The sequence below is a fragment of the Bos indicus x Bos taurus genome, chromosome 7 (assembly GCF_003369695.1).
Source record: "Bos indicus x Bos taurus breed Angus x Brahman F1 hybrid chromosome 7, Bos_hybrid_MaternalHap_v2.0, whole genome shotgun sequence".
Classification (NCBI taxonomy): Eukaryota; Metazoa; Chordata; class Mammalia; order Artiodactyla; family Bovidae; genus Bos; species Bos indicus x Bos taurus.
Genome location: NC_040082.1, coordinates 83,134,023 through 83,147,509, shown reverse-complemented (window position 1 = coordinate 83,147,509; position 13,487 = coordinate 83,134,023). Strand labels below are relative to the sequence as shown.

Here is a 13,487-nt window from a genome sequence, read left to right as displayed (position 1 = left end):
TGAAATGCTGGACTGGATGAATCACAAGTTGGAGTCAAGATTTCTGGGAGAAATAGCAACAACCTCATATATGCAGATGACACCACTCTAGTGGCAGAAAGTGAAGAGGAACTAAAGAATCTCTAGATGAGGGTGTAAGAGGAGAGTGAAAAAGCTGGCTTAAAACTCAACATTCAAAAAATAAAATTATGGCATCCAGTCCCATCAAATTCATGCCAAATAGAAGGGGAAAAGGTAGACACAGTGACAGATTTTATTTTCTTGGGCTCCAAAATCACTGCAGATGGTGACTGCAGCCATGAAATTAAGAGGCGCTTGCTCCTTGTGAGGAAAAGTATGACAAATCTAGACAGCATATTAAAAAGCAAAGATCACTTTGATGACAAAGGTTCATATAGTCAAAGCTATGGTTTTTCCAGTTCAGTTCAGTTCATTTGCTTAGTTGTGTCCAACTCTTTGTGACCCCATGGACTGCAGTATGCCAGGCTTCCCTGTCCATCACCAACTCCTGGAGCTTACTCAAACTCGTGTCCATTGAGTTGATGCCATCCAACCATCTCATCCTCTGTCATCCCCTTCTCCTCCTGCCTTTTTCCATTAGTCATGTACAGATGTGAGAGCTGGACCATAAAGAAGGCTGAGTGCTAAAGAATTGATGCTTTCTAATTGTGGTGCTGGAAAAGACTCTTGAGAATCCCTTAGACATGAAGGAGATCAAACCAGTCAATCTTAAAGGAAATTAATCCTGAGTATTCCCTGGAAGGTCTGATGCTGAAACTGAAGCTCCAATATTTTGATCACCTGGTGTGAAGAGCCAACTCACTGGAAAAGCTTCTGATTGCTAAGAAAGATTAAAGGACAAGGAGAAGAGTGTGGGAGAGGATGAGATGGTTAGATGCATCACTGACTCAATGGACATGAATTTGAGCAAACTCTGGGAGAGTGAAGGACAGGGAAGCCTGGTGTGCTGCAGTCCATGGGGTTGGGAAGAGTTGGACATGACTTAGTGACTGAACAACAATAACAACAATCATCTGATAAATTGTGTAGGAGTTACAGTATATTCTGTTTTGTGTGATTTTATACAAATTGGCAAAATTAATAATTTCCAGAGAAATATTTATGAACAGTATATGATTTTTAATGTCCTCATAATGGACTTTTTTGGTATTATTTTTATTGTGGTTAAATAATGTGGTTAATGTGGTTCATAATGTTTTACCATAAGGTTTATAAGACAAAATACACAAAATATAAAGAAAATTTAAAAATCACCTATAATCCTCAGTTCCCAGGAATAATCACAATGACTATTTTAGCATCATCAAAATTACGTTTTACTCTAGTTAAGTTCAGTCACTCAGTTGTCCGACTCTTTGCAACCCCATGAACTGCAGCATGCCAGGCCTCCCTGTCCATCACCAACTCCTGGAGTCTACCCAAACTCATGTCCATTGAGTCAGTGATGCCATCCAGCCATCTCATCCTCTGTCATCCCCTTCTTCTCCTGCCCTCAAAATTTCCCAGCATCAGGGTCTTTTCAAATGAGTCAGCCCTTCACATCAGGTGGCCAGTGTATTGGAGTTTCAGCTTCAACATCAATCCTTCCGATGAACACCCAGGACTGATCTCCTTTAGGATGAACTAGTTGGATCTCCTTGCAGTCCAAGGGACTCTCAAGAATCTTCAACACCACAATTCAAAAGCATCAATTCTTCTGTGCTCAGCTTTCTTTATAGTCCAACTCTCACATCCATACATGACTACTGGAAAAACCATAGCCTTGAATAGATGGACCTTTGTTGACAAAGTAATATCTCTGCTTTTTAATATGCTGTCTAGGTTGGTCATAACTTTCCTTCCAATGAGTAAGCATCTTTTAATTTCATGGCTGCAATCACCATCTGCAATGATTTTGGAGCCCCCAAAAATAAAGTTTGCCACTGTTTTCACTGTTTCCCCATCTACTTGCCATGTTTTACTCTAAAGGACTGTCAAATTGTTAATCCTGGAAAAATATTCAACATTTACTAAACAGATTTTTATTATTTGTAAGGGGCCTTGCATTCAAAGTGAGGAATAAACAGATACATCTTTTCAGTTGTGCCCACCCCCCCCTCCCCCCCAACTGGAGCATCTGGAGCGAGAGAAGTTGATGTAAAGCCAGAAAAGACATGTTTGGAGAATTTCATGAGACAGATTTGAGCAAGATTTGTTTGGGAGTAAGCACAACATTGGCCAAGATGTTCTAGTCTAGGGACTAGATGGTAGATAATGAGATTTTAAAACGAAAAGGGACCTAAAGATATTTCACATTATAGATGTATCCAGAAGGGTTAGATGACTCACCCAAGATCATGTGAATAATTATATAGTAACAGAGGTGGGGCTGCCTCCTGGACTCTCTCTTCATTCCTGGTCTGGTAACCTGGCTCCTGTTCACACCATGAGGGTCTGCAGGATTCCTCCTCTTGTCACTCACAGGAGAATAACATATCAGGGAGCAGCAGCAGCTCACCTGTATTTGCTGTTGTCTTTATACATTTCATTTCTCACTGCTATTGTGTGAAGCAGCAGTTTTTCTTTTAGATATTAACTTTTTTAGGCTTTGTCATTAATCATAATATTTAAAATTTTCTCCAGCTTTCTGAATTTCAGGGACTTTTCTCCCTATATTTTGCTATTGGATTCTAGGGCCTGTACACATTTTATTTAAAAACACCAACTCTAAAAAAAAAAAAAAACAACCCTAAAAAAAAAGAAGAAAAAAGAAATAATTTCTCCTATAACATTTATCTCAACAAAAGAGCTTTCCAATATGTGAGGCTTTTGAATAAACATTTAATGTAACAGTGAAAAAAAAATGAAAAATAAAAACACCGACTCTCTGTGCTTGAATTCTTATGATGCAACTTATTAGCTTTAGTTTTCTAATCTGTGCAATGAGACTAGTAATACTACTTACCTAATAGGTTTCTTAAAAGGACTTCCCTGGTGGCTCAGATGGTAAAGTGTCTGTCTACAATGCGGGAGACCTGGGTTCGATCCCTGGCTTGGGAAGATTCCCTGGAGAAGGAAATGGCAACACACTCCTTGAAAATCCCTAGAAAATCCCATGGACAGAGGAGCCTGGTGTCCATGGGGTTGCAGAGTCGGACACAACTGAGTGACTTCACATTCACGTTCAGGTTTCTTGGGAAAGCAAATTAGTTAAAACTTGCAAAAACTTTGAATATTGTCTGGCACATAAGGAGCACTCAGTAAGTTGCTATAATTATTACCAACTTTTATAATTATTTTTATCAACATTTATAAAAGTGGGAAAAGGCAACCCACTCCAACATTCTTGCCTGGAAAATTTATAATAAAATCATAGGGCCTTATGTACAGTAACTAATTAACTGTTTTTCAAGGTTTTCAGAACAGCCTAACATATTATTTACATAACATAAACTCCACCTGTTTAAAGTATATAACTTAGTGGTTTTTAGTTTATTTACAAAGTTACACAACCTCCACCATCATCTAATTTTAGAACATTTTCCTCACTCCAAAAAGAAACCTTGTACCCTATGAGCAGTTACTCTGGATCCCCTCACAACCTCCTTTCTCTGCCCTCAGCAACTGCTAATCTACTAATGTAACTGCCCTATATAAGAGAAAGTAAGTACCTTATCTGAGTATTTTATATAAATGAGATCATACGTAAATGAAATCATACTATATGTGATCTTTTTTGACTGGCTTCTTTTACTTAGCATGTTCCACTGGCTTCTTTCACTTAACATGAGATTTCATCCACATTGTACCATGTATCAGTAATTTATTCTATTTTGTGACCAAATAATATTCAACTCTATGGATACTGGAGAGGGAAATGGCAACCCACTCTAGTATTCTTGCCTGGAAAATTCCATAGACAGAGGAGATTGGTGGGCTACAGTCCATGGGATTGCAAAGAGTTGGACACGACTTAGCGACTAAACAACTATGGGTATACCACGTTTTATTTATCCATTCTTCAGGTGATGGGTATTTGAATTGTTTCCACTTTTTGGCTTTATGAGTAATGCTGCTATGGCAATTTGAGTACAGGTTTTGTGTGGTCATATATTTTTCAATTATCTTAGTTGTATACCTTAGAGTAAAATTGCTATGTTTAACTTTTTAGTTCAGTCGCTCAGTGGTGTCCAACTCTTTGCAACCCCATGAATTGCAGCACACCAGGCCTCCCTGTCCATCACCAACTCCTGGAGTTCACTAGACTCACGTCCATCAAGACAGTGATGCCATCCAACCATCTCATCCTCTGTCGTCCCCTTTTCCTCCTGCCCCCAATCCCTCCCAGCATCAGTCTTTTCCAATAAGTCAACTCTTGGCATGAGGTGGCCAAAGTACTGGAGTTTCAGCTTTAGCATCATTCCTTCCAAAGAAATCCCAGGGCTGATCTCCTTCAGAATGGACTGGTTGGATCTCCTTGCAGTCCAAGGGACTCTCAAGAGTCTTCTCCAACACCACAGTTCAAAAGCATCAGTTCTTCAGTGCTCAGCTTTCTTCACAGTCCAACTCTCCCATCTATACATGACCACTGGAAAAACCAGAGCCTTAACTAGACGGACCTTTGTTGGCAACGTAATGTCTCTGCTTTTCAATATGTTATCTAGGTTGGTCATAACTTTTCTTTCAAGGAGTAAGTGTCTTTTAATTTCATGGCTGCAGTCACCATCTGCAGTGATTTTGGAGCCCCCAAAATAAAGTCTGACACTGTTTCCACTGTTTCCCCATCTATTTCCCATGAAGTGACAGGACCAGATGCCATGATCTTCATTTTCTGAATATTGAGCTTTAAGCCAACTTTTTCACTCTCCTCTTTCACTTTCATCAAGAGGCTTTTTAGTTCCTCTTCACTTTCTACCATAAGGGTGGTGTCATCTGCATATCTGAGGTTATTGATATTTCTCCCCGCAATCTTGATTCCAGCTTCTGCTTCTTCCAGCCCAGCGTTTCTCATGATGTACTCTCCATAGAAGTTAAATAAGCCGGGTGACAAGATACAGCCTTGACATACTCCTTTTCCTATTTGGAACCAGTCTGTTGTTCCATGTCCAGTTCTAACTGTTGCTTCCTGACCTGCATATAGGTTTCTCAAGAGGCAGGTCAGGTGGTCTGGTATTCCCATCTCTTTCAGAATTTTCCACAGTTTATTGTGATCCACACAGTCAAAGGCTTTGGCATAGTCAATAAAGCAGAAATAGATGTTTTTCTGGAACTCTCTTGCCTTTTCCATGATCCAGCAGATGTTGGCAATTTGATCTCTGGTTCCTCTGCCTTTTCTAAATGCAGCTTGTACATCTGGAAGTTCATGGTTCAAGTATTGCTGAAGCCTGGGTTGGAGAATTTTGAGCATTACTTTACTACCGTGTGATATGAGTGCAATTGTGCAGTAGTTTGAGCATTCTTTGGCATTGCCTTTCTTTGGGATTGGAATGAAAACTGACCTTTTCCAGTCCTGTGGCCACTGCTGAGTTTTCCAAATTTGCTGGCATATTGAGTGCAGCACTTTCACAGCATCATCTTTCAGGATTTGAAATAGCTCCACTGGAATTCCATCACCTGCACTAGCTTTGTTTGTAGTGATGCTTTCTAAGGCCCACTTGACTTCACATCCAAGGATGTCTGGCTCTAGGTGAGTGATCATACCTTCGTGATTATCTTGGTTGTGAAGATCTTTTTTGTACAGTTCTTCTGTGTATTCTTGCCTACTCTTCTTAATAGCTTCTGCTTCTGTTAGGTCTATACCATTTCTGTCCTTTATTGAGCCCATCTTTGCATGAAATGTTCCCTTGGTATCTCTAATTTTCTTGAAGAGATCTCTAGTCTTTCCCATTCTGTTGTTTTCCTCTATTTCTTTGCATTGATCGCTGAGGAAGGCTTTCTTATCTCTTGCTATTCTTTGGAACTCTGCATTCAGATGCTTATATCTTTCCTTTTCTTCTTTGCTGTCACTTCTCTTCTTTTCACAGCTATTTGTAAGGCCTCCTCAGACACCCATTTTGCTTTTTTGCCTTTCTTTTCCATGGGGATGGTCTTGATCCCTGTCTCCTGCACGATCTCATGAACCTCCATCCATAGTTCATCAGGCACTCTATCTATCAGATCTAGTCCCTTAAATCTATTTCTCACTTCCACTGGATAATCATAAGGGATTTGATTTCGGTCAAACCTGAATGATTTAGTGGTTTTCCCTACTTTCTTCAATTTTAAGTCTGAATTTGGCAATAGGAGTTCATGATCTGAGCCACAGTCAGCTCCAAGTCTTGTTTTTGCTGACTGAATAGAGCTTCTCCATCTTTGGCTGCAAAGAATATAATCAATCTGATTTCAGTGTTGACCATCTGGTGATGTCTATGTGTAGAGTCTTCTCTTGTGTTGTTGGAAGAGGGTGTTTGCTATGACCAGTGCATTTTCTTGGCAAAACTCTATTAGCCTTTGCCCTGCTTCATTCCGTATTCCAAGGCCAAATTTGCCTGTTACTCCAGGTGTTTCTTGACTTCCTACTTTTGCATTCCAGTCCCCTATAATGAAAAGGACATCTTTTTGGGGTGTTAGTTCTAAAAGGTCTTGTAGGTCTTCATAGAACTGTTCAACTTCAGCTTCTTCAGCATTACTGGTTGGGGCATAGACTTGGATTACTGTGATATTGAATGGTTTGCCTTGGAAATGAACAGAGATCATTCTGTCGTTTTTGAGATTGCATCCAAGTACTGCATTTTGGAATCTTTTGTTGACCATGATGGCTACTCCATTTCTTCTAAGGGATTCCTGCCCGCAGTAGTAGATATAATGGTCATCTGAGTTAAATTCACCCATTCCAGTCCATTTTAGTTCACTGATTCCTAGAATGTCAACGTTCACTCTTGCCATATCCTGTTTGACCACTTCCAATTTGCTTTGATTCATGGACCTGACATTCCAGGTTCCTATGCAATATTGCTCTTTACAGCATCAGACCTTGCTTCTATCACCAGTCACATCCACAACTGGGTATTGTTTTTGCTTTGGCTCCATCCCTTCATTCTTTCTGGAGTTATTTCTCCACTGATCTCCAGTAGCATATTGGGCACCTACTGACCTGGGGAGTTCCTCTTTCAGTATTCTATCATTTTGCCTTTTCGTACTATTCATGGGGTTTCAAGGCAAGAATACTGAAGTGGTTTGCCATTCCCTTCTCCAGTGGACCACATTCTGTCAGACCTCTCCACCATGAGGTCTGGCCCCACGTGCATGGCTTAGTTTCATTGAGTTAGACAAGGCTGTGGTCCTAGTGTGATTAGATTGACTAGTTTTCTGTGAGTATGGTTTCAGTATGTCTACCCTCTGATGCCCTCTTGCAACACCTACCGTCTTACTTGGGTTTCTCTTACCTTGGACGTGGGGTATCTCTTCACGGCTGCTCCAGCAAAGCGTAGCTGCTGCTCCTTACCTTGGACGAGGGGTGTCTCCTCACCGCTGCCACTCCTGACCTTGAACATAAGCATCAAATTGCTTTCCAAAATGGCTTCACCATTTTATATTTCAACCAGCAATGGATGAAGGTTCCAATACCTCCATATGCCTGCCAATACTTATTATTTTTTTGTTTTTGATTGTAGACATTCTAGTGGATGTGAAATGGTATCTCATTATGGTTTTTATTTACATGTTCCTAATGACAAATGATGTTGAGCATTTTTCTGTGCTTATTGGCTATTATAACCCTTATTCGGAGAGAAATCTGTTTAATCCTTTGCTCATTTTCAAGTTGTGTTGTCTTTTTTATTATTGAGCTGTATCCTTCACATATTCTGGAAATAGGTACCTTTTCCAAGATGTGATTTGCAATACTTTCTCCCATTCTATAGGTTTCTCTTCACTTTCTTGATGGTGACCTTTGAAGCACAGAAGTTTTAATTTTGGTAACATCCGATTGATCAATTCTCTCTTTTATCACTTGTGCTTTCGGTGTTATACGTAAGAAATAATTGCCTAACCGAAGCTCATGAAGATTTACTCCTATGTTTCTTCTAAGGGTTTTATAATTTTAGCATTTACATTAGTGTAAGGTCTCTGATCCACTTTGAGTTGATTCTTAAATGTATTATTTGTTAGGGGTCCAACTTCATTCTTTTGCATGTTGTCCCAGCACTTAACTCTTTGGCCAGTTTTCCTGACATTATTGTTGAAAATTAATTGACCATAAATGTTAGGTTTTATTTCTGGCTAACTATTTTAACAATATAATCAGAAATTTATTAACAATTGATTAATTTTATCAACACTGTTTCTTTTGAAGACGTGTGTTTTTATCTTTTTTATAAGATCTGGTCTACATAAGTCCAGGACCAGCATTTTTGGTATTTTCCCTTTATCCTTCTTGGTAATCCTGAAATCATGTTTTTTAGGTGGTTGTTTATTTCACCTCTTTGTAACAGTGATATAACAAAGAACATTAATAGTAATGATTCTCTACAAAATCTTCAAGCATTTATAAGGGAATGAACTAAGAGACCAGTCTTAAAGACCGGCAAAGAGAAAGAGATTCACTTACTAATATGTTTCTATTTACTGTTGATTACTTTTCTTCAATTTAGCATTCATCTTGTAACATTAAAAAAAAAAACAGTAACGAATGGTGAGGCTGGGCTGAATTTACAACAACTGACTGTGATGGCACTGTCTGTGATAGTTTAGTCTTAAAAAGTTATTTTATGGTATCTTTAAGATGTGAGTCAGAATAGAAGTGTGAAATTTATGGAAGAAGAAATATACATGGATAATAAATAAGTGAAAAATATTCTCTACTAATTATAAAAAATGCAGATGATGACCTAATTGGGTAACAAATTAGCAGAGTTTTTTTAAAGATCACCAAATTTGTGGTGATGGTAGTAGGCTGTTTTTTTTTTTTTTTTGTATTTTAAATGACTGAAACAAGACAAACCTAAAACTGCAGCTTCTGGAAGAGCCATTTGTCCTTGTGGGTCTTATATTGCTCTTTGAATGTGACCTTGGTGTCTTGTTGAGAGTAGGATCTCTGAAGATGTTCTTATTAACAATGATTTTGTCCAAGGGAATATCCACAGAGTACCTTGTGGGGCATGAGGTGATTATAATTATAAACTTTCATGAAAGACTTGATCTTTGACCTCTTAACAATTTTCATCTTGTTAATGGTGGCTGTCCGTTTGTGGTCAATTCTAGCCCCAAGAGCATGGTTGTATGGTTGGCCTGAGGTGCTATTACCAATGTTCTTCATGATGACCACTTTGTGTCTAGAGTAGCATCTGGCCAAGATCAGATTCATAATATTGGATTTCATGAACTTGCCCATTTCAGCAGCACCATTTGAGACTACAGCTAGTGGTAGGCTTCTTAACATGTATGTGTTCAATGCTGGAAATATCCCATAAAGGAGTTCTCATCCTCATTTTGTGGAGGAGGAAGCTGAGGCTTGTGAGTTTCATGAACTCATCCCACATCTCACAGCTTGTGTGTGACCGAGCTGAGACTCAAACCTAGGTATAGATGCTGATCCCTTCCATAGCCACAGGGAGAGTTTAGCCCAGACTGGTCAGAGGTCATCGTGAGATTTCTGGTTAAACCAGAGTTTGAATTCTGCCCTATGTTTCTGTGCAAACTCTATAGAGTAAGGTGGGGTTTGGTGGTTGCCTGGACCATCGTGGGGCTGAGGAGAGAGACTATTTCTCTGAGAAATTGTGTTCCAGTGTTACTTGTTAGGTTTTCAGGGAGGGAAGATAAAGAGTAGAAGTGGATTTATTTGTTGTGTAATTTCTGTATTCCTGGCACTTTACATGTAGAAACTTATTTAACCTTCCTGTAATGCTAGGAAGCGGGTATATTTCTCATCATTTCAGAGATAAGGGAACCAAACTCAAGAAAAACAGCTTCTTTTGCTAGTTCACACATTCAGTTAAACAGCAGCAGAGCTGAAATTTAAATGCAGGCCTATAGAATCCAAAGTCTTTCCGCTATTATACAGTTTTTCTGAAAGGAAAATAAAACACATGGTTCCTGTTCCTGATTTCTTCAACATACTTATTATATCACATTTTATGTTCCCATCATGCCTCATGCAGTGTATGCCTTCACAGTATCTGTGTGTACCTATTGTGATGCCTTCAAATGTCATTCTGAGGCCTTCTATTAATTGCCCTGGGTCTAGGGGAGACTGATCACCTTCCCAGAAGAGAATCTTTTGCAGATAGGATTCTTTGAGGGATATTTAAGCAGTTGCATTCATAGTTGGACCTGTAGAGGAATTAAAATAAAATCCAACACCTTACCACATACATGGTGCCCTGCTAGTAGTTTTACAAACTTTGAACTAATAAACACAGTAAAAGTAAAAAAACCAAAAGCTTAATCTATAGTGTCTGCTTATAAGGAAGTCAAAGAATCTAACCTAAAACCTAATCTGTCTTTCTAAATTAAAAGGAACTTAAACCCAAAACTTGCAGAGTTGCACAGGAAGTTGCATGAGTAGCAGTGCAAGTATGTAATCATCCTCTTTCCCTTGTGTAGAACATAATGAGTTCTCCTGGACAAACTGTGTCCCAGATTGCAACCATACTTCCAAGTCCTTCCTAGAATTGTTCATGGTCTCCCTCTGCTTGAGTTCGCCCTCTTCAGCTTGAATGACATGAAGAACTTTAAACTCTGCCAGGTCTCCTTTGCAATCAACCTATAAGCAAAAGGCATTTGTATCAGAGATTCCTGAGCACCAGGGACCACCCTTGTTTGTGCTCAAATCCTTGATGATTAAACATAGAAACTTCCCCTGATAGGATCTCCTTCCTGTGGAGACTTTCTGTCCTAGAGATACCCAAAAGACCCTTAATGCAGCAAAGAGGCAACATTCTACACTTAACTACTTTTTCCAGGTCTGAGACCTGTCACAGTTCCAGGTCAGGATCCTTTGGCTTCGCTGCTTTCCCCTGGAGCCTACTCTTCCAGGGCATGAGCTGTGCTTGGAGTGTCTGCTGGATGTTCCTCTTTGCTGCCAGAGCCTGTTGTATTTTCCACACCTTCTAGAAGCTAACTAATCTTCAAGAAACTTAACTGATCTTCAAGAAACTCTGAAGAGTGTCAGGAAGGAACTTTGAGTTTACTCCTGACGTGGCCAATAACAGGCCTTTCAGCCAAGTGGCCTGTTCTTCCCTCACAAATAGTATATAAAAGAGTTTCTTTTTCAGGGTCTGGTTAGAGGGACAGATCAGCCACATCTGAAACCCACATGTGAGAGTCAGCAATTGACCACAGAGACTTTCTATGTGACTCCTAGGATAATGTTATCCTGTCACCTCAGGAGCTTCATCTTTTCTTGAGGCTGGTGTGGGGTTACTTTCATTGACCCCTTATTCATAATGATCTTTGTCTTACACAAAATTTGATGTCTTTCCTCACTTTAGAAAACAGTAAGTGCCTGCTACCTCAGAGGTTCTACCCTAATTCTTCTTAAATGGTCTTCAGTTTACTTCCTGAAGTTCATGACGGTATATTATTTAAATTAAACATGCCCAGCATAACTTTCATATTTATTTCAATTAAACATAACAAATTTGATATTATCAAAATATTGATAAAACATCAATATTTTATCACTCATGTCTCATCTGTGCTTTCTATAATCAGAATATACCTTTTTTTTTTTTTGAAGAACATGTTTTATACTGTATTCATCATGGTTCTTTCCTTACTGTGGAGGCTCAGTAAATACTTACTGGTGATAAACCTGCTATACTTAAGGCAATATTTACTGGGAAATTGATCTTTTTTATTCTTCCTTCTTTTTAGCTGTTCTACCATGACACTAATACAGACACTTAAGTTGCTCATTAACTAGAAAAATAATTAAATGACATTAAAGTTCCTTTTTTGCTCTGTTTCAGACAAAAGTCTAATTGACTGAACTCAAATGTAAATATTTTAGAATATCTAATTCATTTTAATCTAAGACCATTGCACAACAAAATGTATGTGGGGAGATGATTTATTTGTATAGGAAATACTAAGATGAAGGTTTACATAGAGCAGAAAGAGTACAATTTGCTTGAGTTCAAAACTAGATAATAGAACTAGAGACTTCCATGCATAAGATTGTAAAATGTACACATAAAATTATTCTCTATAATTTCTTTCCTACTCTTGCATGCAAAATTTGCCTTTCCATCCTGTGTTAGATTGAAGGCATTAATGATCTCAGTTAAATTAATGGCTTCTCTCTGTCCATACTATTTGTCTGATAACCTTGGAGTCCCTGATCCTCTAACTTGGGCTGCCTTTGTGACTTGCTTTGGCCATATAACATAGCAGGAATGATGTGGTGACAGGTCTGAGTCAAGAAGCCAAGTGTATTTCTGCTTCCTTTCTGCCGCTTCTGTGGTCACCATGGCAACATGCCTGAATTAGGGGCATGTTCCAGGTGAGACCCGGTGGAGCACGGATGAGTCATTCCAGCTTTCACAGACCACTCAGCTCCTGGTTGACCCGCTATTTGACACGTGACCGAGTCCAGCCAGAATCTAATTGGTCTAGATCAGTAGAACCACCTGCTAACATGTGGATTATAAACAATAAGTAGCTATTTTAAACCCATATGTCTTGAGATGGTTTGTTATACAGCAGTAGCCAACTTCTTCAGATTCTACATTCTTATCACTAATGGAGTAAGATGATAATAGCTCCTTTTAGGGGCACGTATATTTTACCTGTTGTGAACTGCTTGAGTTACATGAAAGTAACTTTGAGAGTGTCTTCAGTTTCACTAAGTGGACAGAGGGAACTTGGAGACTGTAGTGGAATCTTCCTGGGGGAATAGCTGAATATACTTCAGAACACTTTTCTCATTAGAAATAAGGAAAGGTAGCTTTAAGGTAAGGTAGGGTAGAAGACATCTTTTAAAGACATAGACCAGCCCACTGTTGGGCTTCCCTGGTGGCTCAGATGGTAAAGAATCCACCTGCAATGTAGAAGACCTGGGTTTAACCCCTGGGTTGGGAAGATTCCCTGGAGAAGGGAATGGGTACCCACTCCAGTATTCTGGCCTGGAGAGTTCCATGGACCGTATAGTTCATGGGGTCGCAAAGAGTCAGACATGACTAAGCAACTTTCACTTTCAGCATGCTGTTACCACCACATCCCGCTCTTCCCCAGCCTCCCCTTCAGCCCTCCTACTCCCCATGAAAATCCTACAGCAGCACCTGCCGTTTACTCTTGTCAGGTCTGTTCTGGAAGTCCTTCTTCTTACCCCTGTCTTGACCATGTTCTATGTCTTTGCACTGAAGCTCTTGTGACTTCTTTGGTGTAAGACAAATTAGGCTTCCAATCCAGCTCATGTCTGATGTGTGATGGGCCCTCAGGCATGCCAAGGTGTTTTTTTTTTTTTTTTTTTTTTAGTATTTATTTATTTATTTATTTTTGGCTGCACT

At 39.3% G+C, this 13,487-nt stretch overlaps 1 pseudogene; it reads right to left on the bottom strand.

Annotated features, from left to right (window-relative positions):
• Positions 1–8,980: 8,980 nt before the first annotated feature.
• On the bottom strand, positions 8,981–9,370 carry LOC113895605 (annotated as a pseudogene).
• Between the last annotated feature and the right edge of the window lie 4,117 nt (positions 9,371–13,487).